Source organism: Canis lupus, chromosome 9 (genome assembly GCF_003254725.2).
Source record: "Canis lupus dingo isolate Sandy chromosome 9, ASM325472v2, whole genome shotgun sequence".
NCBI lineage: Eukaryota > Metazoa > Chordata > Mammalia > Carnivora > Canidae > Canis > Canis lupus.
Genome location: NC_064251.1, coordinates 51,611,894 through 51,638,659, shown reverse-complemented (window position 1 = coordinate 51,638,659; position 26,766 = coordinate 51,611,894). Strand labels below are relative to the sequence as shown.

Genomic DNA, 26,766 nt, shown 5'->3' with positions numbered 1-26,766 from the left:
GATGATCTCATTTTATTCATGATTATTTTATGTGAAATGCACTTTTAGCTCTAAGAGAACACAAAGATTTAATTCAAAAACCCGCTATTGCTTTATGTTTCCAGGGTGCCGTTAACACGGCATCCACGCAAATAACCATGGTAACACACGGGTAATTAGTATATACAGCACGCGGCATTAACACGGAGCCAGGGCCAGCTCCCCAATCAGCGCGGATTACCGCACGTTATTACTGGAGTAATTACCTGCAGTAACACACAAATTGAACTAAATGGTCAATTGAAGTAAAGTGAATGGCTTTTTATTCTAGTCCCTAAATAATGTGTCTGCTTGGCTGAGCTGTTCAAGGTAAATAAAACCCTCCGACGGATGGCCTCCCCCAGCCCTGCCCCACCCTGGGTGGCGGGGGGACGACCGGGCCCAGACAGGTGCAGGGGCGCCTCGGGCTCCCCGGCTAACCCCCCTGAGCCTCTGCGCCGCTCGGGCCCCTTACGTAACCCCCCCCACCAAGATGAGCCGGGGCGCACACAGCTGTCGTACTCATCCCCCCAGGGAAGAGGGCACAGAACTTTCCAGAGAGAGAGGATGGGGTGAAAAGGCAATGGGCCTTCCTCCCAGGGATGTTGTTCTTGCTCCTCTGGTAGGTGGGGCTTCCTGTCGCAGGATGTGAGGGGGAGGGGAGGTCAAAGGTCACCTCTGCCTTATTAACACAGCGTTTCTCAAATTCCATAAACTTAGAAGATCTTCAAACAGGAAGTTGCATAGGCTCCTCCAGGGTTCTGAGCGGAGCTGCCCGGCCTTCCCAGGAGAGTGGCAGGGAGGCAGAGGCCCCGCAGCGGGTGCAAGGGGGCAGCAGTCCTGCGTCTTGTCCTTCCCTTGGTGGGAGGCACATCCTACACATCAAGGGGGGCCTGGGGACTTTGGGCGGAAAACACCAGGGCCTTCATGTGTCCTTTGTGTGATGGATGCAGAGTGGCTCCTCCACAGACCTGGCGCCAGCGCCAAGACCTCAGCACGACAGCCAACTGTCCAGGTGACGTGGAGCCCCAAGGGTATCTGGTGCCACGAAGGCAAAGGATGGGTGCCAGGGGATCCTTGGAGGGAGTAAGGTTGCCGGCAGCTGCCAGGGGGATGTGAGGAGGAGGGAGGCCCAGCCAGGGAGCGGGATCAAGGCTCTGAGCAGAGAAACCCACCGATCTTATCACCACCTTGATGTGCCGCGGATGCAGAAATACAGAGGGTGATCGAGATGCAGAGGGAAGAAAAACGTGACTTCAAAACCCACAGCCGTATCTGCACGCCACTGTGGTGGGGCAGACTCATCTCAGGAAGGCAGCTCTGTTTTTCAGAAAGCATCCTGAAAGGCTTTGATTTGCAGGGTGAGGGCACCTCACCTTCTCTGGAGCGGAGAGGCCAAGACAGGCAAAGGCAGAAGATCGCACTCCGAATCAAAGGGGATTTCCAACCAAAATAGCTCATGGGTGCATACTCTCTCCCATCCTGCTGCTCCGGGCCAAGTGAAAAATGCAGCATAATGATGGCGACCCCAAGCCTACAGTGAGGCTGCAAACACAGAGATGAGGAACAGAAAGTAGAGGGTGGTGTGGGCAGCATGGCCTGCTGAGCCCAGGTGGTGGAGTCATGGGGGAGCAGGGGGGCCGGGTCTGGACTCTCAGCACACCCTGTGGGGAAAGGGGACCTAAGCCCTGCTGGAGCTGAGACACAGGCATGTGGAAGGAGACAAGAAAGCAGGGCAGCCCCTCACACCAAAATTGAAAGCAGACCATCACTCATAGGTACAGATGCAAAAATCTAAAACAAACCACTAGCACATTGAATTCAGCCATAAAAATGATAGTGTGTGATGAAAGAATTGTGCTTCTGTCAGAAATGCAGATTTGGTGACCCTCAGGAAACTGATTAGTATAATTCACCATGCTGACACACCAGGAATTAAGTCAGACAGAGTCTTACTACATGCAGCAAAAACACCTGCAAAAATTCAACGTCCATTCGTGATTAAAGCTAAAACAGCTCTTACAAACCAGGAACAAAAGGGAACTTTTGTAAGTCACGTAAGAGTGAGTACCTGTATGAGTTCTGCCAAAGTTAGCATACTCAGAGGCAAAATATTGAAAGCTTCCCTTCTGAAATTAGAAGCATTAAAAAAAAGAAAAGAAAAGAAATTAGAAGCAAAGCAAAAATTCCTCCTCTCACCCTTTCTGTTCAACATTGCAATAGCAGCCCTCACCAGTGCGATAAGACAAGAAAAATAAATGACAGGCAAAAAGACTGGAAAAGGGGAAACAAAACATTTTTCACAGGTAACATAATTGCAAACACAGAAGATCCAAAATGACTGACAGGTCAGTAATTAGAACTATGAAGGGTTTAACAAGATTCCTGGATGTAAACCCAACTCATAAACATCATATTTATGCCTATATATTGAGAGTGAATAGATTTTTAAAAATGAGACTTTTTAAATGATAACCACCCGCAATAACATCAAATGTGATCAGGTACCTGGAACTAAATCTAGTAGCATATGCATAAGACCTCTAGTGAAGAAATAATGTAATTTTATTAATAGACATTCATGAAGACCTCAATACACAGGGGACATATATCATGCCTATGGTTTTAAAAACTCAACATCATAAAGATGTAAATTCTCCCAAATCGATTATTTTCAAGTCGGGTTCCTTGAAGTATAATGAGCCATAGTAAAAATGTATCCTTTTTGTAATGTTAATGTAATTTAAATTAACATTCTGAGTCTGACTTCTTTCACTTAGCCTAAGTCGTTTGAAATCTGTCCCTGTCCTTGTATGTATCCATAGCTCGACCACTGCTATTGCCGAAAAGCGTTTCACAATACAGATATACCACAGTTTGAAAAATATGTGAATTGCTTCCCACTTGGAACAATTATAAATTGAGCCACTATAAACATTCACACACAGATTTTTATGTGATTCTCTCGGGTAAATATTCACGAGTGGAATCACCAGGACATCCTGTAAGTATGTGTTAGACTTTGTAAGAAGCCACCAGACTGTTTCTAGAGTGGCTGGGTCATGTCATGTCCTCACCCATCATGTATGAGAGGTCCAGTTCCACCTCATCCTCACTCAGTATTGTCAGGGTTTGTTTGTTTGTTTTTTTTAAGATTGATTGATTGATTGATTGATTGATTGATTTAGGACAGAGAGAGAGAGAGGGGCAGAGACACAGGAGGAGGGAGAAGCAGGCTCCATGATGGGAGCCCAACGTGGGACTCGATCCCAGGACTCCAGGATCATGCCCTGGGCCAAAGGTAGGTGCTAAACCACTGAGCCTGTATTCAGTTTTTAAATGATTACGGGTTATGATGGTATTTCATTTAGCAATGACGTGATTACTAATTACACCAAGCATCATTTTATGCACTTATTTGGCAATTTCTATATCCTTTTGGTTAAGTGGCTTGTGATGTCTCTGTCAGGTTCTGGTAGCAGAGTAATGCTGACCTCATAAAAAGAATCAACTGGTTCCCCCTCTTCCATTTCCTGGAAGAGGTTGTATATGATTGGTATTCTTTCTTTCTTTTAAAGATTTTTTTTTTATTTGAGAGAGAGAGAGAGAGCATGAGTAGGAGGAGGAGCAAGGAGACAAGCAGAGGCGCCAGCTCAGCAGGGAGCCCCAGTGGGAGAACTCGATCCCAGGACTCTGAGATCAGGACCTGAGACCTGATCAGAACTCAACCAACTGAGCCATCCAGGTGCCTGGTATGATTTCTTTCTTAAGTGTTTGGCAGAATTTGGGAGAAAACTCACCTAGGTCTGGAATCTATTGTTTTTGGAAGGTTTTAAACAACAAATTCTAATATATATGGGAGTTTAATATTTATGAGACTATCATCCGTTTTTTTCTTGAGTGAGCTTTGTTTTTGAAGGGATTTGTCTATTCCATCTCTAAATTGTAGATTTTGAGAGCACAAAATTATAATAATATTTATTAACATTTTAGGGGCACCTGGGTGGCTCCATGGTTGAGCATCCACCTTCAGCTCAGGTCATGATCCCAGGGTCCTGGGATCAAGTTCTGCATTGGGCTCCCTGCCTGTGTCTCTGCCTCTCTCTGTGTCTCTCATGAATAAATAAAATCTTTAAAATATCTATATTTATTAACATAATATCTACAAGATCTGTAGTGTTATCCCTTTTCTCATCCCAATATTGGTGATCTGTGTCTTCCGTCTTGTTCTCTTTGTCAGCCTGACTGGAGATCTGTCGATTACATACAGTCTTCCCACAGAGGCAAGTCTGGCTTCATTGATTATATTTTCCTGTAGCTTTTTTCTTTCCTATCTCATTGATTTCTGCTCATTACTGTTTCCTTCCTTCTGTTTGCTTTGAATTTAATCTGCTTCTTTTTCTAGTTTCTTAAGGTAGAGCTTAGAGCATCGATTTTCTTTCGCTTTGCTTTTTTTTTTCCCTGAGTATAGTTGACACACAGTGTTACATTAGTGTCGGGTGTACAATTTAGTGATTGGACAGGTCTACACGTTATGCCACCTTCACCACAGGTGTGGCAACTGCCCGTCCCATTACAGCACCGTTACAGTATCATTGAATGTGCTCTTTATGCTCTCTTGTTCCTGTGACTTACTCATTCCATAACTAGAAAGTTGTATCTCCTTCTCCCCTTCCCCCACTGTGCCCATCCCCCACCCCCTTCCCCTCCAGCAACTGTCAGTTTGGTCTTGGATTCCTGTTCTACTTTTGATTTATTCACTTTTTTTAGCTTCCATTTATGATTGGAATCATATGATATTTCTACTTTTGGTTTATCCACTTTTTTAGCTTCCATTAGTTATTGGAATCCTATGGTATTTGTCTTTCTCAGGTTGATTTATTTCACTTAGCATTATACCCTCCAGATCTATCCATGTGGTCATAAATGGTGTGATCTCATCCTTGTTTCCGGCTGAGTGATATTCCATGGTAGATGTAAACCACCTCTTCTTTATCCATTCGTCTATCGACGGACACTCAACTTGCTTCCATGCCTTGGCTATTGTAAATAATGCTGCCGTAAACATAGGGGGTGCATATATCTTGTCAAGTTAGGGCTTTCTGTGGGTATATACCCAATAGTGGAATTACTGGATCATAGGGTAGCTCTATTTTTAACTTTTTGAGGAACTTCCGTATAGTCTTCCACGTTGGCTGCATCAGTTTGCAACCTCACTGATGGTGCACAAGGGTTCCTTTCTCTCCGCATCCTCACCAACACTTGTCGTTTCTTGAGTTTTTCATTTTAGTCATTCCCACAGGTGTGAGGTGATACCTCATCATGGTTTTGATTTGCATTTCCCCGATGATCGATGATGTCCAGCATCTGTACGTTTTTTTGGAAAAATGCCTACCCAGCTCCTTTGTCCATTTTTTAATCAGATTGTTCATTTTGGGGGGTGGGGATTTTGATTTTTTTCTTTCAATGTAAGCATCTAGCCATAAACTTTCCTTTATAAATCTCCTGTAAATAAACCTTCCACAAATAAATTTAATTTGGCATAATGGAGACCCGGGATCGGGTCCCACATGGGGCTCCCTGCGGGGAGCCTGCTTCTCCCTCTGCCTGTGTCTCTGCCTCTCTCTCTGTGTGTCTTTCATGAATAAATAAATAAAATCTTTAAAAAAAAAAAAGGAGAGAGTAAGTCAGGGCTCACTGGCCCCCCAGAATCAGGGCCTCAGCCTTCCTGATGCTCTGGCAGCAGTTGGCACCCAAGGGCCACTTATCCCATGTTCCAAGGCAAGGGGCCTTCACCTCTGTGTTCTGTGCACCCTGGTCCAAGCACACATGATGACAGCCTGGAGGAGCCATCACTGTGCGCTGGGGGCCACAGACCATCATTCATTATCCCCAAGTCTGCACCATTCCTCTCAAGTGGAGTGTATCACAGCTCCTTTCCCACATTCCCCGTGGTCACTGGGCCAGGACGGTCCTATGTCAGAGCAGAAGCTGCAGAGCAGAGGTTTTGACTCTGTGACTCATGGAGGCCCCCTCCTTCGCACTCAAGGAGTATTGTCACCAGAAGGAATGAAGCAGGGAGCTAGGCTAGGGCCGAGCCGTGAGGACACCAGGGAGAGCACGTCATCGCCCTGCCCACTGGTCCCCTGTTTCTTTCCTTCTGGTCTAGAAGCCAAGTGGGTGTCTGTGTTTCTGAACCAAGGACATGGAAGTTCTGCTTCCCCCTCCCCCCGAGCCAGCTGTGACCCAGGCACAGGCATGAACACCCAACCCCAGGGAGCCTGCTCACTCCAGGCCGGGCACAGGGGCGTCCCTGCCAGGGGCGCTGATAGCATCTCTGCCAGGCCTATCAGCACGCACACCCCGGGCCCTCCAGGCCCCACACGAGGAGGCCAAGCATGAGATTGAGACCTGGAACACGCGGGACCCACCGAGGCATGTTAGGTGGGCCCCGGGGCAGCTCTAGGACCATGGCAGGCATAGGCCTTGGCTCTGCCTTCACCCTGACCTGTGAAGGAAAGGCTTCCTTCTCCACCGCTGCAGTGCCCTGGCAGGGGAGGTGGCTGGCGGGGCCATTGTCGCCCCGCACACCAGACCTCTTGAGCAGCATCCCCCCGCACCCCCACCTTCTTGCTGCATCTAGAACAGGCCTCATACTGGCCCCTGTTTTCTCCAAAATGCAGAAATTGCCAGTGGTGTCCTTGTTTTTGTACCGAATTAGCCACACTTAACTCAAGTGCCTGTCTCCTGCCCGCGGCCCGCCTGCCGCCTCCCTGCCTGCCCACGTGCCCCAGCCCACAGCGGGCCTGACTCACTTGCCTGATGCCACTTGAAGTTCACAAGCAGGGAGCTGCCTCTCACCCACCCGTGATAACCAGGCTGTGGTTCCCGGGAGCCAGACCCAGGGCAGCTCATCTGCTGTGTGACTTGGAGCAATGTGCTTCCCCTCTCTGGGCCTGTCTTCCCCCTCTGTAAAAGAGGGATGGGGGCAAACTAGGCATCTGTGCCCCCACCAAGCCCACCTGCCCGGGAGGAGCTAGAGCGCAGGTGAGATCCAGCAGCCAGAGCCCCTCTGTGTCTCCTCCGGGCTGGCCTTGCACTGAGGCCTCTGGCCAGCCCTGCGTGCTGTTCCCAGGGCTCCTGGGGAGGACCATACTCCTGCCCCCTCCCAGAGAGCCCCTAAGGTCACTGGAGGGGGTGGCAGGATGTGGCACAGCGCCTGGCACACATTACAGGCTTGGGTGTCTGCGGAATGGTTAAACGGAAGAACCAAAGTGTAGGTGCTGGCTGACAGCACTCTGTGTGCTCCAGCTCCGGGGGTGGGCGGCCTCAGTCCTGGGGGTGCTCCTTGGGGAAGGGACCCGAGACAGTGCGTGGCTGTGCAGAGAGCACTGGACTGAGAGTCCAGAGACCCAAGTCTGCGCCCAGCTTGGTGGCCCCCCACCTGCAGCTCTACCTCCTCTGAGCCTCTTCGCTCACTGGTGGACCCCAGAGAGTAACTGCTGGTGAGGATGTTGGAATCGGGTCAGAGCCAAGGAGGCCGGGCTGGGGCACCATCTCCTTTCCAGCCAGCATGGCAGAGGTGATTCAGGTGGACTCTCCTAGAGCCTACATTTTGTTACATTTAAAAAAATCATACACGAGGGGCACCTGGGTGACTCAGAGGTTGAGCGTCTGCCTCTGGCTCAGGGCGTGATCCCGGGATCAAGGCCCACATCAGGGCTCTCTGCATGGAGCCTGCTTCTCCCTCTGCCTGTGTCTCTGCCTCTCTCTCTGTGTCTCTCATGAATAAATAAATAACATCTTGAAAAAAACAAATAAAACTTTTTTAAAAATCATAAAGTATGCCAAATCTCATAGACCAGTATACTTAAAATTCATGTACTTGACTATATATAAGTTAACCTTAATTTAGAAAAAATAGTTTTTAAATAAACACTAATTCAGGAGCACCTGGGTGGCTCAGTCGGCAAAGTGCCTGCCTTCGGCTCAGGTCATCATCCTGGGGTCCTGAGATCAAGTCTTGCATCGGGCTCCCTGCTCAGCGGGGAGTCTCCCTCTGCCCTTGCCCTACTCCTGCTCTCTCTCTCTCTCTCTCAAATAAATAAAAAACAGCAACAACAACAAAAACCCAAAACACTAATTTAGCTCACTGGACACCACGCCGCCATCACTTCAGAAACAACTCACTGTCTCAGCCCACCTGATGCCCACTCCCCAGGGGTGGCCAGGGTCAGAGAGAGTCAGGGAGGCAGGCCTGGAACCTGGGATCCCAGAGGCTGCAGATGGCAGACAGACACTTCATCCCCCTGCTGGACACCTTTCCCCCTGGGGCGCTGGGGACATACATGGGCTGCCCCGGGAAGGAGGCTGGGCCTCCCGGGAAGAGAAAGGCCCAGCGAGGACACACACGATGGGAGGACAGAAGGGACCTCCCCTTCCCTGCCTTTCACCTCTGGAACCTGTCCTTGAGTTACAGTCCAAAGCCAACACTGTGCCCAGGCAGCCCCCTGACCCCCGGTCCCAGGAAGCCCCCTGGAGCCAACACTGTGCCCAGGCAGCCCCCTTCCCTGCCTTTCACCTCTGGAACCTGTCCTTGAGTTACAGTCCAGAGCCAACACTGTGCCCAGGCAGCCCTCTGACCCCCGGTCCCAGGAAGCCCCCCGGAGCCCCACTGCTGAGAGAGGAGGTGCAGTCATAGGGTCCTGGGCTCCCCACCTGGACCCTCAGGAACCAATCGACCTTGGGCTGTGATGGCAAACAGGGCAGCAGAGGTTGCCCGCTGAGGCCCTCAGGAGAGGGTGGCTGAGCCTCAAATGTTCCTGATCCCCAGCCCTTCTCTGTCGGGAGCAGGCTAGGGGCTTGGAGGCACTGCCAGACCTGGGAGGACAGGCACAGGAGAGACGGCAGGGGCACACTGGTGCAATGCCACAGCCAAATATGAGGGAAGTTCCCCCAAAGGGTAGAAGAGGCACCGGCCTCCTTGACTGAGCCCAGTGCAGTCCAGCCTTTGCTCCGTGCGTCCCCCCAGCCCATCATTCTGCCTCCTTGGCACCCCCAGCCCAGGGCCCAGCAGCCTTGGGCATCCACCCACCACGGCTTCAGCCTCCTTGCCTATCACCTGTGAGTCTCTGTGCCTGGTCCCCTCCCCCAGGTGATGCTTCAGGAGCTCCCAGCTCAGGGTCCCACCTGGGCATCCCTGCGCCCACGCTCGACGAGCCCACAGGGGACGTTTGCCAAGATAATAGGCATCACCTGTGTCACCCCACAGGGTCTGAGGGCACTAGGGAGTCACGGAGGGCTTGAAGCAGGGGAGGGCCAGGTCAGAGCCAGTGGCCTGGGCAGCTGCTGCTCCTGCAAACCCTCTGTCCCGCCCCTCCAGCCCCTACCCCCAGTGCAGAGGGCAGGCTGGAGCTCCAGGCTTTGCCCCAGGGTGGGGGGCGCTTGCTATTTTGACAGCCAGTGTCCCATGGACGTCATGACAGGCAGCTCCAGAGCCAGCTGCGGTGCCTGCGCATGGAAGACCACGGCCAAGGCAGGTTCAGAGCTTCCCATCCAGCACGGCCCCCTGCCACCTGCATCGGGGCCAGCCCAAACCGAGGCAGCAGGCATATGACACCCATTCCTGATGGCAAAGACTAGCCCCCAAAACAAAAAACCACATGGATCCTTGTTTTATTTTCATGACACCTCAAGATGACCGAGTACGGAGCACATTTGGTCACCTAAAATATATTATTGAAACTAATCTCGCCAGTTTCTTTTGATTTTTATTAATGTGGCTACTAGAAAATGTGTAATTGTGTTTACAGCTTGCACACACGGAGGTCACGTGGTGCCTTGGCTGCAGGGGACGGAAGAGCAGAGACACAGAGGTACCTCAGGATGCTGATGCGTTCGTGGGGGAGCGGGGGGCTGGGATGGGCACCTGTGGGGTCGCGGTTATGGCAAATGGGGGTGCCCGACCGCGTGGAGCAGCTGCCTGGATCCCCGCTCCGGGCTCTGGCCCTCCTGGCCGCACTGCACACTGGCTGGCAGGACGGAGGGGCCGGGCCCCCCACTGCTGCTGCCGGGGCGTGCCCACACTGCCCGCCTGAGAAAGAACCAATTAGCACCTCCCTCCCCCGGTCCTGCGACCCCACCACCTGCCTTGTCCCTCTGGTTTTCTCCTCTCCCTGACCTCCTCCACCCGCCCACCTTCCTTCCTTTCTCCCTCCTCCTCCCCACCCCTGCCCACGTCTCCCACCAGCTCCCACCGAGCGGGAAACCACAGCCACCGTGCACCGTGCACAGCAACAAATCTTTCACGTTATCCCCCTCCTTTATTTACACCGGGCGCACAGTAGCAATTCAATCTGAAAAAGTGCCGTGTTTTCGGAGGCGTGCAGCCCGAGAAATTGATGTTTGTGTTAATCAATCTTGTAGGAGCCTGCAGGGCTTGGAGAGGTACCACACGGGAGATTTCTTCTATTGATTAATTGGATTCCAAGCGGGGAGGGCTGGGGAGGGAATCAAACACTCCAAGCGCTTGAAACCTTAGGATATGGGCCGAGGACCTGCCTCCCATCCTAGGATATGGGCCGAGGACCTGCCCCCCATCCTAGGATATGGGCCGAGGACCTGCCCCCCATCCTAGGATATGGGCCGGGGGCCAGCCCCCCATCCTGCACAGCCCGACCAGAGTTTGGGGGCCCCTGGGCGCTGGGTCACCATGACTTCCTCTTCGCTCAGCATCCAGCACCAGCTGGGGGTCAGGACCCTGAGCCCCAGGGTCGGCTCTGCCTGACTCTCGTGGGACTCCGCGACTGTCCCCTGTCCAGAGCATCACTGCTTGTGCGCTTACCCTCCCACTGCCCGCCTTCCGGAAGCCCCAAGCCCTCTGTCCTGACGGGAGCCCGTGTGGCCCCATGGCCAGCCCAGATGAGGACTGGGATCTGCATAGTAGTAGCTTGGGCTGCAGAGGAGGACCAGGGCTCTGCACCCCATTGGCAGAAAGTCTGGGTGCTGGTACCCACATATCGGACACAGGAAATCCAGAGGGTGCACCTCCTCCCTTCAAGAATCCGAGGCCCAGGCCCTGGAGCTGCTTTCAGGAGCATCAGCTGACCTCTCCCAGGGCCTAGGAGGGCCAGGAAGCGGCAGGAAACAGTGTGGGAGAGGAGCAGCAATACTCTGCGTCCACATGTAGGGCTGACACAGAGACTGACCCTGCCTGCTGGTTCTCACCCATTTTACAGACATGAACACAGAGGCTCCAGCTGGAGGAAGACCAGGCCAGTGCTCTGCTCCAAGTCACCTGGTCCCCGGATGCCAGCCTTGGCCCCCAGCCAGTGGTGGGGATGCATTGGTGGGTCCACTCCGGGGCATCCCTGGGAGGCCAGCCGTCTGACCGCTTCCCGATCCCCTAGACATCTGGGGGGCAGGGGCACCAGCAGGTGCCCATCAAGAGAGCCACTAGACTATTCCTTCCTCTCCAGGCCAACAGCCTCACAGGAATCACCGATGTAAAATGGTCACAGATACCACAAATCCAATCCTCTCTAGTGTGTCAGCATCACTGATTGAGCACCTACTGTATGCCAGCACTGACCCCCACCATCAGATCTGATCCTTGCCATCGTGACCCATTGCTGGAAGCCTCGTCCCCATCTTGTGGCCATGAGATCCAGGGTAGTGACACTGACGGCACCCGAGCAGCACACAGGTGTCTCTGTCTTCCCCTCAGTCAGGTGATAGCAGGCGAGACTGGGCAGAAGCAGAAGGTCCCCAGTCCTGCAGATGCCCCCACTCACCAGGCCTCAACTTCCCCATCTGCAAATGGGTCTGAAGAGAGACCTCACCATAGCCCCACCCAGAGCATTGTGCTAGGAAGAGGCAGGCCTCCTCTGAGGCCAATGTGGTCTCTAACCAACTGAATGGAATGCCCTGGAAACAGCTGGGTGTGGGGTATAGGGGCATTGGCCCAGACACCCTGAGATCCCATCTCCCTTGCACTGCCCTGAGCCAGAATCTCAAGTTTGCTACATCCCATCCACAGGGCTGTACCGTGACACCCAGAGAGCCCAGAGCTCCAGGGCCCCCGCACTGCTCTGGATGGGAAAGGAAATGGATTTGTAAGGATAGTCAAGGCTTTTTTTTTTTTTCTTTTTTTTACTGTTAATTGGGTGAGTCTCGCCCCATTTCCTACATACACTCGCACACACGCACACTCACATACCTCTGATTTCCCAACAAACAAACAAAGCGTCATCTCTGTTACTGCACAGAATGTCCTGTTTAGGTTGACAAGAGCCAAAAGGGATGACCCCAAGCCGTCCCACCATGAAATGCATTTCCAGGAAAAGGTCAATAGCACAAGTGCCTAACATACCCCCGACCGGAGAGAGCCCCTGGAGGCCACGTGGGCCCCCAGAACCATCTGCCAGCCCATCAAGGGCTGCCTTCCCCACACCGTCCCCCAGGCTCACCCTAAAGCCACCCACCACCCGCTGAGATCACCCTGACCAGGGAGAGTGACCGGACTGAGTAGAGAAAAAAAACTAATGTTCCGTGAGGAAAACAAATCACAGACAATGCTAAAGGACAAAGGACAAGTTCGGAAAAATATGTACAACATGTATGGCTGAGAAAGATTTTATGGTATGCATATACACAGGCTTCCTTGCAAAATGTTTAACATCACAAAATTGAAAAGTTAAAAGAACACAGATATCTCTTTGCCCGCACCGAATTGGCAGTGATTTCTTTGCCAACACCTAAAATTAATGAGACAGAGGGAAAAGCACTCGGGCTCCCCACCTATTGTCCTGGAAAGAAGGGCGATTTCCACACACACAGCGTGACACACAGCCTGCCTCCTGACCTGTCACTTCATGTCTTGCCTTCTCCATCCGAGATGTGGGCAAGGATGAACAAATGCTGTTGTTGGCTACAGCAAAAATAGTCAAAATGCTTTGGAGTGGCAGGGGATGAGGTAGGGTAAATAAGTTGCCAAATTTTTACACAGTGTCCCACCTCGTGGGCATTTAAAATCATGTGGTAGAAGGACCTCATTGGGACCTCACAAGGAACGATAAGAGAGGCGGCAGTAAGGCACCATCCTGGTGACACTTAGTGCACACGTGCATGCACACGCACCTGCACACATGCCCATGCATGCACATGCACATGGACCTATATGTGTGTTCACGTGCACACACCACACAGTCATGCACACGCTCACATGTGCATGCATGCATGCACGCCTGAACACATGCACATACTCACATATACATTCCTGTACATACACTTGCACACGCGCACACACCAGCATGCATGCACACACATACACATGCATGTACGTGTACACACACCTGTGCACATACACCTGCATGCACACATGTACACACACCTACATTCACGCATGCATAACACATACACATACATGCAAGTGTATACACTTGGATGTGCACATGCACATACTCATGCGCAAGCATGCACACATACATACACATACACAGGAAATGGTGTAAAAGGTATGCACCCAAATGCCCACCCAAGTGGTCTACGGAAGTTGGAACTGATTTCTCCCTGTCACTTCCTTCTCCCTTCTGTTCTGTGATGCTGAGTCTGTTTAGCTCTCTCATGACCATAAAGTACTAGAACTTACTGCTTTTCCAAAGCTCTGCATGGAGCCCAAATGGGGCCCTGCAAAGGTGTGGGAGGTGCCTGCCTGGTGTCTCTGAGGGTCATGCTGGAGCACCTCGGTTACTGCAGTGGCCTCTGAAGCCTCGTGCTGACCCCTCCCCCCAGGGGAACTGAGACTCCACCTCCAGGACCCTTCAGGATCCAGTGCTGGACTTCGTCCCTGCCCTGAGGGAGCACCTGTCCAGGAGCATCTGCATGGAAAGGAACTCACCCCCAGGGCTGCCAGGGCAGGCCCTGTGATTCTCCGGGGATCCCAAAGCAGGAGAGGCCTCACCAGAGAGCCAAGCTCCCTGCCTGTAGGGAGCCTGCCACTCTTGCTTACGTGGCCCACCTGACCCCCTCAACCCCATTTCTCACGTCAGTCTGAGGCGGGTTAGTGCAGAGCACGGCTGGCACTGCACAGGCAGCAATGTGGGGCCGTCAGCCCATAGAAGGAACTAGAAGCCAGGCCTGGAAGGACAGCTGGAGAAGAGACTGGGGTCTGCTAGCACTCACAGCCCATGGGGGCTGAGAAGGGGCAGGGGTCCTGATGGGGAGGGGTCCTGGAGGCCACGGGGAGGGGGGAGGGGGAAGGAGGACCAAGGCTGTTGGTGTGTGATGTAGTCATGGTCCAGTCAGAGGACTGGGGTCTGTATCTCGGGCTGTGGCCGCATGGAGGTCACAAGTGACCTTAGGAGGGGGAGCCCAGCTCAAGGGGAGGGATTGTGGGCGAATGGGTGGGGCCTGGCCCCCTCTGTAGCTCTGGCTTTGCTGGGCGCACACCTACAGCCTGATGCATCCGCACAGGGCAGCGTGGACTGGTCTCTCGGGCCCACCCTGGATGCGGGCCCGGAAGGGAGGAGTCGCTGGCAGACCAGAATCCCAAGGTCACAGGGTCAAGTGTGGAGGATGCTGGTGCCCCGCTGAGCAGAGGCAATGGTGGGGGTTACTCCAGGCTAAATAAATAAGAAAAGCAAGTGAAAAGAGAAGGGAAGACACAACACATCCGTTAGCTGCTCTGCAGGCCAGCTCTGCAGGGAGCCTGGGGCGGCAGCAGGGTGGGCTGCCGGGGGAGGGGGGTAAAGCAGAGGGTACAGGCGCCCTGGGGGGGCTGCAGCCTGGCCCACAGCCCCTCCTTTCCTGTCCTTAGACTCGCAGATTAGGGCCTGAGGTGCCTCGGGCGCAGGAAGGATGCCCGACCTGCTTGTGCAACATCGGAGCTGCCTCTGCCCTCTCAGCCCTGATGCAGGTGGCCACAGAGCCTGCCGGCCGCCCAGGCAACACCAGGCCCTCGGATGCCCCACAGCTGCCAATCAGGCCTCCCTTGTCTCGACTCTGCCCCTGCCACCTGGACACCCTCTCCTGCTCCCTGCCTGCCGCCCCCATTGTTTCCTTGTGAACCTGACACAAGCCCCTGGTTGTGACCCCTGGGCCACGAATGCAGCAGACAGAGAGACCATGAAGCCCACCAGCCCCAGCCCGAGGCAACGCCCAGTGGGGGACCCTGCAAGGGAACGGAGAGGGCTGAGGGCGTCCTGGAAGAAGAAAAGGCACTGGCAGGGGTGGGGGGACACATGTGGGAATGGGGAGCAGCATGGGGGGGAATAGGGGGGGTGCAGGATGCCGGGGGGTGGGCCTCTGCATCTCCTTCTGGGCCTGCTGGAAAGGTTGATTGTGAACCCAAATCCCTGGGCCCTGAGCCCCTGGAATCGGTGTACACACATAGTTGCATTTTTCCGGGGAGGAAACAGGCTTCAATCAGAGCCTGAAAGGCCCATGACCCCCTCCCCAGGAAGAACCTTCCCATTTCACAGATGCAGGGGCAACATCTCCAGGGTCGAGAAGGGGTTGATGACAGAGCTGGAGTCAAGACCCAGTCGTGACCCCTGGGAAGGGGCTGCTTCACCTGGGAAGGGCAGGCCCCCCCGCTCCCACCCCACCACAGGAAAAGGAGGAGGAGAGCCGGGTCGCCTGGGAAAGACAGCGGTGCTCATCCCGCCCCACCCCATCCAGGCTTCATGATAGCCCATTTTACAGATGTAAGAGCTGAGGCCTGGACAGTGTGGGGGGTGAATCGTGGCCCTCCAAAACTGCATCTCCTGGGGCCAGTGAATGGGACCCTATCAGGAATAGATCTTTGCAGATGTAATTATGTTGGGGTCTCGAGATGAGGTCATCCTGGACTCGGGTGGATCTTAAGCCCAACGACGAGTGTCCTGACAAGAGACAGAAAAGGGGAGGCCGGGGCAGCCCGGGTGGCTCAGCTGTTTAGCGCCGCCTTCAGCCCAGGACGTGATCCTGGGGACCCAGGATTGAGTCCCACATCAGGCTTCCCTGCCTGGAGACTGCTTCTCCCTTTGCCTGTGTCTGTGCCTCTAACTCTCTCTGTGTGTCTCATGAATAAATAATAAATAAATAAAATCTTTAAAAAAAAGAAAAGAAAAGGGGAGGCCGAGTGGCTGGAGCAGTGCAGAGGGAGCGCTGGGGCCACTGGGCTGGGAGATGCACACTTGGCCAGAGCCTCCAGGGAATCGCGGCCCTGTGACACCTGCTTTGGGACTTGAGGCCATCAGGACCAGGAAGGAAAACCCTCCTGCTGTTTTCGGGCTCCCAGCCTGTGGTCCTCGGTTACATGCAGGGACCAAGCAGGGGTTCACCACGTGGGAGGGCCCCCAGAGTCCCAGCAGCACACAGCCCTGAGCCGCCCTGGACTGAGAGCCCCCGAAGAGCAGAAGCGGGCTCCTTGCTGCCTAGGCCTCAGGGTCCCGCTGCACCCCAGCCCAGCCCCAGCCCCAGCCCACGCCTGGCTATCGTGAGGTCCCAGGACTACAGCGCCGCCCCGCACCCTCCCCCCCAGCATCCAGTGTGGTTCCCCCTCATGCAGACAGCCGGCCAAGCATGGAGCCTGCAGGGAGCTGGGGACGTGATCGGGCCCAGGCTCCACGGAACAGGAATAGCAGAGGCTGCAGGGGCCATGGGCAACTCTGGGGCAGGGTGTCGGGACAGGGTCAGGGACAGGCCGCTCCAGGAGCCAAGAATGGGTCGGGCCAGGCCAGGCCAGCAGCATCCAGGCCTCCTCCGGGGCCCACTCCTCTGCCCTCCATGGGACCTTCCCAGTCAGGCCCACCGCTGGGGCTGTGCCCTCCATTGTCCACAAAAGGTCCGGAATGGGACCCGAAAGATGCCCCCTCACCCCAGCTCTGCTGTGATCCCACCCTGCGCTTGCTTCCTCACCTGCAAGCACAATCCAGCGCCTCGGGTATAGCAGCCAGGGGCCCCAGGCAAGATGGGCAGGTGGGGCAGGGGCCGCCGGGTGCCTGCAGGGGCATCAGGGTGGCCAGGCAGCCAGCCCCACATCCTCCCTGACAACAGCAGTGACTCACGGGGCTGCCTCCTCTACGCTGCCCACCTTTGCCCTGTGGCATCTGACCCTATCACCTGTCCTACCCCCGCTTGCTGCCACAGCCTCCCCAAGCCCTGCCAGACTCCCGGCCTGAGCCTTCGTGCTTCTCTCCTTCTTCCTGTCTGGAGGCCGGTGCGGCTGTTCCCCACCCCAGGGCCTTTGTACAGGCTGGGTCTTCTTCCCAGAGCCCTGCCCGCCTTCCCCAGACAACAGCCCGTCCTTTCTGGCCCTCTCCAAGACCCTGTGGCCCCTGGAACTCAAAACCCAAGCCAGGAAACATTTGCTCACTGCCCGCTTCCCTCCAAGAGGGTGGGCCATGAATACTGGGGGCCTGGTCTTCCTGCCTTGGCAAGTGCCGGGCAACATGCGCAGTGGGTCTTCAACAAGCAAGCGCAGGTCCCCCGGATGACGAGTGTCAGCGACCAGCGTTCGGCAAGGTTTCCCCTGTGCCCCCAGTGGCCTTGCGGGGCGGGCCTCGGTTCTCCCCTCCTGTCACGTTGAGAAGAGACGGTGCAGAGAGAATGGGATGTGCCCAGAGCCCTGCGGCTCATTCACAGCGGGACGTTTTGGACACGGCTGCTCGGCCTGCCCCTACCCTGCCCCGTCACCGGGGGATGAGCCATACTGCAGTTTGGAAAGCACTGGGTGAGCAGAGGGGAGCAGGCTTCTTCCACGCGGGACTTCTCAGGGCCTTAGCTGCCCTGCACGCTGGGCCTCGGGGAGAACTGTGAGCAGTTTCCCAAACATGTTGGCCCTGGAGGCACCGAGGCAGGCCAGGGGCTGTGGCTTCTGATGGAAGTCTCTGTCCCTGTGAGAGGACAGGCCCGGCCCGGGCTTTGCAGTTACCCCCCAAGCTGCCTTCAAGTCCCACTCTGTCCTCTTCTGGCTGGGGGTCTTCTCTGAACCTCAGCCTTCTCCTCTGTCACAGGCAGGAAGGCAGGCCCAGGTGGCCGTGGCACACGTACTCTCACAAGCACCTGGCCCCCACAGGCCCCGGGGGTGGGGGAAGGCGCAGCTGGCTCCCTCTTCCTCTTGGGGCCACCATGCCCTGACCGGCAGCGTTTTTTACTCTAAATCCTTTTCCTCAGCGTTTTGTGGGGTCTTTTGTATATTTTTTTTATTGGAGTTTGATTTGCCAACATACAGTATAACACTCTGCGCTCATCCCGTCAAGTGCCCCCCTCAGTGCCCGTCACCCAGTCACCCTCCTCCACCCACCTCCCCTTCCATTACCCCTTGTTCCTCGGGCGTTTTTAAGAATGAGTTCTGCTGCTCCCAGTGGAGGATCTGTCGATGCTTCCTCATGAGTCCACCACCCCTGCCCAGCTGAGCCCACCAGGCCCAGGAACTCAGAGGGACTGTGTCTGAGCCTCCCCCGCCCCAGCCCTGCCCCATCCGGCCACCCCCTGACCCCCAGCCCCAGGTCCCCGGCCCTGCAGTGCTGGGAACACTCGCTTGGTCCCCCCTCCTGCATGAGTTTCTCCAGATTCCAACTCGAGGCATCAGAGCCCGGAGCCTCCTGGAAACACCATGGCGGGACTTACCCACCGTGGGGCCTGTGCTGGTCCCCAGGCCCCCTGCGCCTCACCTGTGTGACACAGGCACCTGGGCTGGCTGAGGACAGGTGAGGGACCAGAGGCAGAGCACCCAGCACCCAGCACCCAGCACCCAGAACCGCGCCTGCCATGCTGGCCCTGTCGGGGTCATGTGTCTCCAGCTCCTGGAACCCCAGGGCCCCAGGCCCCAGAGGGACACACACAGGCGTAGATTAGACCGCTTTATTACACTCCTCATGTCCTTCTCTGCAGCCGGCTGCCACAGCCAGCACCCACCACCAACCAACCAGCGGGGAAGCAAACCAGGGCGCCACCTCCAGGCAGCCCCGGGGCCTGCACACACATCTGGGCAGCGGGGCAGCCCTGAGCCGGCTCCTGGAGGGCCATGACCTGGGTCTCAGGCCCACAGGGTCACAGGCCTGAGGCTCCTCCTTCCCTCCCCGGCCTGGTCCTGGGATATTTATATCCCAGAGGAAGGGCAGCCCCCGCACTTGGGCCACGCAGAGCTTCCGGTCCGTGGGGCCACGGGGGGCCAGGGGAGGACCAGAGGGCTCTGGAGGCCTCCCAGTCACGCAAGGAAGGCCTCCGGCCAAACACCAGCCCTGGGAACACTCCGTCCCCTCTTCCCTCCCCACGTCCGGGGGTCAGCGGTCACTTTATTAATAGCAGCCCCTGAGGGGAGGCCTCACCCCGGACGGTCACTGCTCTCCTTGCAGCCACGGCGGGTGACCTGGGGGCACTCCTGGGAGGGAGCCAGGGAGCCCCTGGGAGTGCCGGCCGGGGGACAGCACCACCCTGCCTGGAGCCTCCACACACATGCAGAGAAAGAAAAGAAAAGCAGGTTTCAAAGATCGCGTGTCCTCCGTGCCCCCAACTGCAGACACTCCACGGCAGCTCTTGGGGGCACAGAGACAGTGCGCTCATTGCATAAGGTGACAGCAGCGCGCCCTGACCTCCGGGCGAGGGGGGAACCGAGGCTGCTCCACAGGGAATATCCTATTTTAAAACCGTCAGGGGCCATTACTACCCAGAGAAAAACCTGGAAAGGTGTTCACCAAAAAGGCCTGATCCGGGCCCTCCCTCCCTGCCTCCCTCCCCTGCACCCAGAGCTCTGGACAGGTGGCCTGCCTGGGACGACGCCACTGCACACCGCGCACTGACAGCAGCTCCCACTATCACAACTCTGCCATTTACAGGAAATAGGAAACTGATAATAATGCAAATCATTCTCATCTGCAGAAATGCAAAAAAACCTGTGCCCACGAATCGGTTGTGTGGTACGGTCGGGGCTGTTTTGCCTGGTGTGGTTGTAAATGCACACGCAGCAAGTGGGTGTTCGAGTATAACAGAGGGAAACAGACTCCTGAAAGGACGAACGACCGAGAAGTGTCCAGGCTGCACCTGACAGAGCTTTTGCAGGCCAGGCCCGTTCCAGGAGCCCCTCAAACCCAGCAGCCCTGGCACCTGCCAGCATCTCCAGGGCTTCTGGGGGCTCGGGAGCCTGGACTGCTGACCCCACCGCCTGACCCCGCCGCCGGGTACCACCTTCAGACATCCTATAAACACCCAGAGCCTCAGTTTCTCTCTCTGGAAAACGAGATGAGAATAGCCAGCCCTCCTGAGCCTTCCCTGGAGCCAAGCCCGAGCTCAAGTCCCGTCGGGGAAGGGAACTCAGGCACCGAGCGGGTTAGGCGACTTTCCTGAGGCCACAGAGAGCCGGACTGTGTGCTAAGGAAGTCGGCTGTGCTCCAGGGGCTGAGGCTAGCCCAGGGCTCGGTGCCCAGGCTGGTTCGTCCACACCCGCAGCCTGGACGCTGGGAGGTGCAGCCCCGCCCCCTGGTGGGCGCTCCTGGAAATGCCCAGCGAGTTGACCCTCCCGCGGACCAGACCACAAAGTGCAGGGGGAGGGCAGGACCTCACCGCCCTGGGGACAGCCCCCCACCCCCCACCGCCTCGCTACTCCTAGGCCAGCAGGACAGGAGCCAGAGGCCCGAGCACCAACAGGCCACGGCCTGCCCTGTTCCAAAGGCCCCTGGTCTGTCTGGTGGCCGTGGGCAGTGGCCTTGAAGCTGATGCCCTGGGCCCCGGCAGTCATGCCAGAGGCTCATGACGGCCCCAGCTAGGTCCTAGGTCACCAAGGCCTTCCGTTCCAAAAGGCAATGAGCCCACAGGGCCTGTGCTCTTCCTGGGAACATCCCTGCTCTCGCCTCCCAGCTGACAACCTCCCAGGAACCCAGAAAGGCCTCTGGGGCAGGCAAGCGGGGTCGGGGGCAGAGAAGGTGAGTGGGGAGGGGGCTGGGGGCCCAGCTTGCCCAGCGCCACCCCCACCCCACCCCATGCAGCTCAAGGGCACTGGCAGCAAGACGGGACTTCAAGAGGAATTCCCTGAATCAAGATGCAGCCCTAACCCCACCACCAAACCCCATTCCCGCAGGACTGTGCTAGGGTGGCAGGTGCGTCCACTGGGCTGCCCTTCCCGGACACTGCCCTTCCTCGGGTGGCCGGGACCTCCAAGCTGTGAGAGCCAGCAGGCCTGGGCCATCCACCCGGCTGGGGTTCTGGGGAGGGAAAAACCCATGTGGGGAGACCCCAAAGGCCACACACTTCCCTCCCGAGGCCAGGCTTCTCCAGACCTGGCACAGAGACCTGGTGGAGGTCAGAAAATTCAAGCTTTCTAAAGCCTCTGGGGCCTGGGGTATAATAGACAAGGACAAGGCACAGTTCCTGCTCTGAATAACGGGGAGCACCATCCAGTCCAGGCAGCACCATGTTGAGTGCCTCCTGGGCCAGCCCCCAGCCTGCACCGCCGGCCTGGATGCTCAGCCTGTGCCCCCCGCGTGTACCCCCAGCCTGGACCCTTGACCTTCACCTCCAGCCTGCACCCCCAACCTGGCCTTGGCCTGCACCTCGGCCTGAACCCCTGACCTGTGCCCCCAGCCTGGACCCCCAGCCTGCACCACCAGCCTGCGCCCCCAACCTAGACCCTCAGCCTGTGCTCCCGGCCTGGACCTTCGGCCTGCACTCCCAGCCTGCACCCCCAACCTGGACCCTCAGCCTGCGCCGCCGGCCTGTGCCCCTGGCCTGGACCCTCTGCCTGTGCCTCTGGCCTGCATCCCCAGCCTGCACTCCTAGCCGGTGCCCCCAGCCTGGACCCTCAGCCTGCACCCCCGGCCTGTGTCCCCAGCCTGCACCCCTAGCTGGTGCCCCCAGCCTGGACCCTCGGCCTACACCCCTGGCCTGCGCCCTCAGCCTGGACCCTCGGCCTGCACCACCGGCCTGCGCCCTCAGCCTGGACCCTCAGTCTGCACCCCTGGTCTGTGCCCTCAGCCTGGACCCTCGGCCTGCACCCCTGGTCTGTGCCCTCAGCCTGGACCCACGACCTGCACCCCTGGCCTGCGCCCTCAGCCTGCACCCCTGGCCTGCACCCGCCACTGCTACTGCAGAACCCAGGTCTCCCCAACACAGAGCCTGCAAACCCGGAGGGCAGTGTAGCTGGTCCGGATCAGCCACAGCCAGGGCCATTCCTCCTTGCCCCCCCTCTTGCTGTCTCCCCACTCCCCTGCACTCGCTCCTCTCCCTCCTGCACAGACTCCATCCCACAGCCAAGACGCAGGGCCCCAGGTCTCATTCTCCCATCCTCAAGAGTCCACAGCCCACGCACGGGCTCTTCCCTTAAGGGTGGGGGTCGGGGGGGGGGGTCGTGTTTCACACAGAATTTCCCAAACAAGAGACAGCCAGTGTGATCACGTGGTGTGCACTGCAGGAAATGCTGCCTCCTGGGCAAATGACAAAAGTCTCCTCCCCTGTTGCCAAGGTTGCGGGACCTAGCAAATAAAACTTTGGGACCCCCAGCTGAGTCTGAATTTCAGGTGAACAATGGATAACTTTTAGTATAAGTATATCCCATAAAATATTCGGGAGATACCTACGCGGAAACATTGCCATCTAATAAGATCCTGTATTTTATCCAGCAACTGCACAGGACGCTCAGAGGAGGGCCCACAAGGACCGAGGGCTTCACTGGGGCTGGAAGGGAACTGCTACCGCCACCCACTTCCTCCCACCTGGGGATGGGGGGCCAGGTCCTCACCCCAAACACCAGCAACAACCGGCTGGGTACTCTCGGGTAAGCGCCTGCCATCCCTCCGTTTCGGTGTGTGCAAAACGGACAGGTCAGCGAGGTGAGCGCAACGTCTCTTCTGGAACTTTACCGAGGTGTAGCCTGATTACAGGGGGGGCTGTCAGGGAAGGCCACTGGGGAGGGTCCAGTGGGTTCTGTTTCCAGTGAACTCAGGGGGAGCGCACAGTGAATTGGCCCTCCCCCATAAGGGATGGCTCCGCTTGCCCATCCAGCCCCCTGCCCAGGACAGGAGGTACCTGGCCAACCCTTCCGTGGCCCGGAGAGATCGGGAGGCCTTCCCAGCCAGCGTCTGGCTGTGTGGGGCGGGGCTGAGAACATGCCAGGGCCAGGGCTGAAGGCAGGGGTCTCCAGCAGTCACACGGAGATTGACCGACCACGCATTTATCCAACCTACACAATGGGATGCCCTACGGTTCCGCGGCGAAGGGGACAGGTGGGCCCCAGGTGGCAACGTGTGGCCTTGAGTCCTGGAGACCCGGCAGCAGACACCCAGAGAAGCAGCCTCAGGAAATGCAGCCAACAAAGCCAGGTCTGCTCCTGGGTTCCTCCCACCTGGTGCCCCCAGCCCCACGAAGCCCTGATTCTACAAGCCCTTCCTACACCTGTCACTCTTGCTGGGTCCCCTGGAAGATGTGGAGTCTCCCACCGGCCACCCAGAGCAGACAGGCTGCTAAGATGGGGGAGCTGATGTGCCTTGTGAATGCAGATCCCCGGCCTGCCCAGCCCTCTGACTCAGACTCTGGGAGGTGGTCCCAGGAGACTGCACTTTGACCCCAGGTGGTTCGGATTCACCCTAAAGCTTGCGAGGCGCGGCCTGGGGCTCCTGAGGAGCCCATGTGCACCAGGAGCTTGAGAAGCCAAGCGGAGGTGGCCTGGATGGGCAGGAGGCCCACATGGCCTGGATGGGCAGGAGGCATCACTGGGACCCAGCTGCCTCCGACGGAGCCTCCGTGTGCCCAGACCTGGGGCCCGGGCCGAGGCAGAGCCGCGGTGGAGCACGCCAGTCGGGCACAGGCGGTCGGGGCGCAACACACACTCCCTATTCCGCCGACGCCCAGTGTGGCCTGGCCCGAGCTGCCCAACCCCTTGGGCCTCTGCATCTTCAGCTACAAAATGGGGGTGCTGGCGGCCTCTTCCCCGTGGGGCTGGGGGAGCTGGGGAGGGTGCCGTGCCAGGTCGCGCGGCGCAGCGGGTGGCCTGACGGAGCCCTGGGCGCGGCCCGCCCTTCACCCCCGGCAAGGTGGCACAGTCGTCCCCCACCCTCGCTGGCTCCCCCCGACTCATCAGCGAGCACGTGCCGCCGCGCCTCAGCGGCTGGACCCGCCGCCACCCCTTGGAGGCCACCGCTCCTCCGGCCCCTGGGCTCCGGGTGAGGGCGGCGGAGAAACTGACGAACCGCTTTAACCAACAAACTGTTTTGGTGCAGTTCGGGAAGCAGACATCCAACAGGCACCGAGAAGCGCCCCCCAGCTGCTCACAGCCCGCAGCCACCCAGGGCCGGCCCCTGCAGGTGGGCGTGTGGATGCAGCGTGCAGGAGCACAGGCATGCGAGGGGGCGCGCACACCTGCACACAGGTGCACGCGCAGACGTGTTCACGCCTGCGCACGAGCTCAGGCCCCGCACATACAGGGACAACGACCACGCGTGTCCTTGCACCGCACACACGTGCACACGGGCGCACACGGGCGCACGCACGCTCTCCCAGGGCCACGGCTTCGGGGACGGGCAGGCGGGAAGCGTCAGGCTTCAATCAAGCCCCGAGGAAAGCGCAGACAGAAGGCGTGGAGGCGGCCGTGCGCCAACACGCCCGCTCTGGGGCTCGAACCCGCGGCTCGAGGACTGGGCGCAGCGCTCACGGAGCATGCGCAAGCCGCGCAGAGAGGCCTCGGAGCATGCGCACGCCGCGTCCCGCGCCTCCCGCGCCTCCAGCACCCACAGTTCCTAGCGCAGAGCCGCGTCCGGAAATCCGTAGAGGGGCGCTCCGTTCCTCGCCCTCTGATTCGCTCGCACTCACTGCCGTTTCCGCAGGAAGTTCCGAGCCTCGGCCCGGCCCGTCCGCGAGGCGTGTTCCTGTAGGTCGTGCGCGCGGGCCCTGTTTTGTTTCCGGGGGAATCTCGTTTTCTTGAGGGAAGTTCGGGACTTCCGCCTGCCCCCCCCTCCGGCCTCTGATTGGCTGGTTTTATGAATATATTAGCGCAGGGAAAGGCGAGTTTTCCCACACGCGGCAGCGACGGTGGGGATCTGGGGGATTCCGCGCGAGGGGCGGCGGCTCCGCGGTGCGGGCAGGCGTGTGCTCCGGCGCGGGGGCGCGAGGGGGGGGGGCCCCCCCCGCCTCCGCTAGTCGCCGTAAGTCAAAGGCGGCGCGCAGGAGGGCCCTTAAATAGCGCGCGGCCCTGGGTAGCGGGTGTGTTGTATGAAAGGAGAGAAGGTTAGCACTCCCCTTGACAAGGATGGAAGAGGCCCTCGGGCCTGACAACACGCATACGGTTAAGGCATTGCCACCTACTTCGTGGCATCTAACCAACGTTTTTGGGACGGGGGCGCCTGCTTCCTGGCTGCCGTGCGCCGCGGGCCCTGCCCCCCGGTGCCCCCTGCCGTGCCCGGCGGAGGCGCCCTGGAGCCCCCGTGGCCGGCGCCCCGCGCCCCCAGCCCGCCCGGGGCCCCTGACGGCCCGTACCCCGCGCGGCCCGTGGGGTGCTGCTCGGCAGGACGCCCCCGCCGCCCCCCGCGCCCCCAGGCCGAGCCCAGGCCGCCGCGGGCTCCCCGGCGCGCGCCTCCCGTCCCGACCCAGCCGGCTGTGGGGCAAGGGAACGCAGCCGATCCGGGGCGGCCCTGTGGGTGCAAGCGGCGCCATCCGCCTCGGGGCCCCTGGTCCTCAGCGCCCCAGGCACCTGCGGGCCGATGGGGCGAGCCGGCTTCCAGGTTCGCGGCGGACCGAGCGAGGGGCCCCGGCGACCAAGGAGCTCGACCCAGCTGCGCAGGCAGGGGCCTTGCTGGGGCCCCGGCTCACAGCACCCGCCTGGACCCGGGGGGGGGGGGGTGCGTGTGTGCACAGGCTTGGTGTGTGCGCGAGCATCCGTGCATGACGGGCGAGCAGGCCCCGCGTATATGCGAGCATGTGCGTGTGTACACGTGCAGTGTTCACAACTGGGAAAACCTAGGCGTCGGGTACTTGACTAAAGAATATTTGGGGGGGGATGAGCAGCCCGGGTGGCCCAGTGGTTTAGCACCACCTTCGCCCAGCGCCTGATCCTGGAGTCCCGGGATCGACTCCCACGTCCGGCTCCCCGCATGGAGCCTGCTTCTCCCTCTGCCTGTGTCTCTGCCTCTGTCTCTCTCATGAATAAATAAAATCTTTAAGAAAAGAATATTTGGGGGCACGTCCTGGGCTCAGCAGTTAAGTGTCTGCCTTCAGCTCCAGGCAGGATCCTGGAGTCCCAGGATCAAGTGTCACATCGGGCTTCCTGCATGGAGCCTGCTTCTCCCTCTCTCCGTGTCCTTCACAAATAGATAAAATCTTTAAAAAGGAATATTTGAGGTGTGGGACGTGTGGGACACCTGGGTGGCGAAGCAGTTGAGCGCCCAGCTCTTGGTTTCGGCTCAGGTCATGACCCCAGGGTTCTGGGCTGAAGCCCTGCATATCGGGCTGTGCGCTCAGCGGCAAGTCTGCTTGGGATTCTCTCTCCTGCCGTGTCTGGAACAAGTCTGCTTGTTCTTTCTCTAAAATAAATAAATCTTTAAAAAAATATCTTTTAAAAAAGCTGACAAACCTAGCAAGGTTTTCTCTATGTTTATATATGCTTAAGTGGTCCACAACACAGTTTTCATAATCCCCCAAAATGTTAGTGGCAGCAGGAATCCAGGTGGTTTATAATCCTTGCCTGTTTTACATGGTCAATAATTAACACAAATAACTTTCATAGAAAAGGTATTTTTTAATAACTATGAGCTTTCTGCCAGAACATGCCCGCCCAAGCAGCAA

The 26,766-nt window shown here is 57.6% G+C and overlaps 1 long non-coding RNA gene and 1 other non-coding gene across 2 annotated transcripts; both read left to right on the top strand.

Annotated features, from left to right (window-relative positions):
* Positions 1-770: 770 nt before the first annotated feature.
* Positions 771-12,758, top strand: LOC118355627 (uncharacterized). The gene is made up of 4 exons (XR_004818409.2): positions 771-1,033; positions 3,207-3,319; positions 9,831-9,893; positions 11,256-12,758. It is a non-coding gene; the product is annotated as an uncharacterized LOC118355627 (long non-coding RNA).
* Positions 12,759-25,190: 12,432 nt separating this feature from the next.
* Positions 25,191-25,316, top strand: LOC112677763 (U6atac minor spliceosomal RNA). Its single transcript, XR_003147194.1, has one exon. It is a non-coding gene; the product is annotated as a U6atac minor spliceosomal RNA (small nuclear RNA).
* Positions 25,317-26,766: the final 1,450 nt, after the last annotated feature.